This window comes from Colossoma macropomum, unplaced genomic scaffold (assembly GCF_904425465.1).
Source record: "Colossoma macropomum unplaced genomic scaffold, Colossoma_macropomum, whole genome shotgun sequence".
NCBI classification, from domain to species: domain Eukaryota; kingdom Metazoa; phylum Chordata; class Actinopteri; order Characiformes; family Serrasalmidae; genus Colossoma; species Colossoma macropomum.
The window spans coordinates 100251-102936 of record NW_023496039.1 but is presented as its reverse complement, the minus strand read 5'-3'; the positions used below and the strand labels follow the sequence as shown (position 1 = coordinate 102936).

The following is a 2686-nucleotide window of genomic DNA, read 5'->3' as shown; positions in this document are numbered from 1 at the left end:
GATCTCAACCCAGTTGAACACTATGAGACAGTTTGGAGCAACATGTTAAACAGTGCTGTCCACCACCATCATTGAAACACCAACTGAGGGAATATGTATGTTTTGGAAGAACAGTTGTTCCATCATTCCAGCACAGTTCTAGAGACTTGTAGCACTTGAATCTATGTCAAGTCACACTAAAGCTGTTCTGGCAGTTTTTGTTTTCCCAGCACCTTAATGAGACACTTTTAATTATTCACCTGTTTATATGCTGCTGGTGACACTCAAGAACAGAAAGGCAAGATTAGACTTTGTTAGAAAAGATCTAAAAAAAGCCTGACTAAGACTCTGAAGTGTATACAGTTAAACATTCTGCTCAGATTCAGTCAAATGCTGCAAAACTGATAGGAAGGTGCTTCACAGTACAGCTGCATAATGACCCACAACATACTGTGAAAGCAACCCAAAAGCCTTTTAAGGCAAAGAAATAGAATGTTCTTACATGGCCGAGTCAGTCGCCTGACCTCAACCCAGCTGAGCATGGTTTCAGTTAGTGAAGGCAAAACTGAAGGCAGAAAGACCCTCAAACAAGCACCAACTGAAGGTGGCTACATTAAAGGCCTGGCAAAGCATCTCAGGGGAGGAAACTCAGCATTTGGTGATGTCCATATGTTCCAGACTTCAGGCAGTCATTGACTGCAAGGATTGCATCCAACTATCATTCTACTAATTATGTGTAATTATGTTAGTTTGTCTGATTACTTTTGAGCCTGTGAAAATAGAGGGATTAATTAAAACTAATAAATGGCTGTAATTCCTAAATGATTAATGCAATATTACAATCCCATCTTGACTGCTTCATTTCAAATCCAGTGGTGGTGTGCAGAGGGTACAATTAGAAAAGTTGAGTTACTGTATAAATTTCTTATGAACCTGACTGTATATATTTATCTCTCTCTCACACCTTAGTCAGGGCTGAATGTGGCCAGTGTGAAGAGGCCTCTGTTACCTCTTCATCTGTAATTCTCTCTTCTTCCTTCCTTTTCTTTCATGCACACCTGCTCTCTTTTTTTCACCTGCAGGGTGCAGGGCGTATAAAAGTCAGTGCAGAGTCACTGAGCTGTTACTGAGTCTGAAACATTCAACAGGACTCTTCTTGGATGCGACGCTTAGCCAACAATACTGCACAGTAATTCAGCACGAGACTCCCTCACAGCTGCAAACTTCTAACCAGGTAAACTTCATTTGTTAGATTTGTGGAAGTAAGACTAGAGAGAAAAACAGAGAAAAGAACTCACAGAACTTACAGAACTGCAGTGATGCTTATGAGTATAGAGAGGTGTTAGAGATGTCGGGACAGTTGGGGTGGAGATAGAATTTGTGGGAAGGTTTTTTAAGTTGGCTGTATTTGTTTTTTCTACTTTTCCTTCTTTAAAATAACAAATGAGGTTAAATTTGTTCTTTTTGCTCATGATAACAGGCGGAGCACTGCCCATAAAGGACAAAACACTCCTGCTTGAGTGTGTGAAACTGAGTACATGTAAGTACATTGTTTAACAACCTACAGTTATCACATTACTAAAGCTCTTTTAGGTATTACTCAGCCTACACAGTGTCCAGTATCTCTGCCTCACTGAAAATCTTTTACAATTAACTCAAAAACTGAACAAAAAATAAAACAAAACAGCATATTTACTCATGTATTATAGAACATATTATAATTTTTCTCTTTATACATACTTGTCACTCTCTCTCTCGCCTCTCTCTCTCTTTCAGGATGAGGCTTTCTGTTCTTCTGATGTTCCTCTTGGCTCTGGCTCTCAGTTCTGGCTCACGCTGTGAGGAAAACTGGGCAAATCAAGAAAGCTACAATGAATTCTCAGAAAAGCACATTCTGTCAATGAATATTAAAGGAAACCTGAAAGTAAAAGAACTAAATGACATGTTTGATGGATACCTACAAAAACACGATCTCTGTGGAAGAGTAGATTTGCAGACCTTCTTTAGAGAGACTGACAGAGACAGAGTTGAAAGCATCTGTAACGGTCAAGGCTTTGCAGACGGTCCTGGAAATCTGTGCATCAGTAAGCAGATGTTCACAGTTTACATGGTGGAAAGCAAGAAAGTCAAAAGTGGTTGTAAAATAAAGAACATTACTGTTGAGACCCTGTATGTGGTTGTTGGCTGTGGAAAGGTTAACGACAAATGTCTACCTGTTCACTTTCATAGTCAGACCAATGTGGCACCAAAACCAGATGCTGTTCGCTGTAAACCAAAGCAGCTCATTCATCCTGCACCTAAACACAAAACCTTCTTTTGGTTCTATTTCTCTTCTTTCATGCTTCCCACTGCTGGATAAAAGTCTCTGCTACAAGAATCTATGCTAATTATATTTCAAGAAGAGCATAGAACATTTAAAGACTAAGCATTTGCATATTTTCCTGCTGTTATTGTGATAATTTTCATAAAGTTCCTCTTAATAAATTGTAACTATGTTTGAAGATCTTCACTGAAAAATCTGAATTGTGAATTTGAAAGCGTGTGTGAACATTCTGTACACAAGAAACTGAAAGATTTTGCTGGATTTATTTCACTGTGAGCTTTTTGCTTAAAGCTATAGCATTAAAAATTTTTAATCATCTACATGATTAATGCAAAACGTGGTCTGTCATTTCTTTAGTTAGTAATCATCGCATGAGTTTATTAG

At 38.4% G+C, this 2686-nt stretch overlaps 1 long non-coding RNA gene across 1 annotated transcript; it reads left to right on the top strand.

The window, feature by feature from the left end:
• Positions 1-1081: 1081 nt before the first annotated feature.
• On the top strand, positions 1082-2436 carry LOC118804112. The gene is made up of 3 exons (XR_005006964.1): positions 1082-1213; positions 1460-1519; positions 1756-2436. It is a non-coding gene; the product is annotated as an uncharacterized LOC118804112 (long non-coding RNA).
• Positions 2437-2686: the final 250 nt, after the last annotated feature.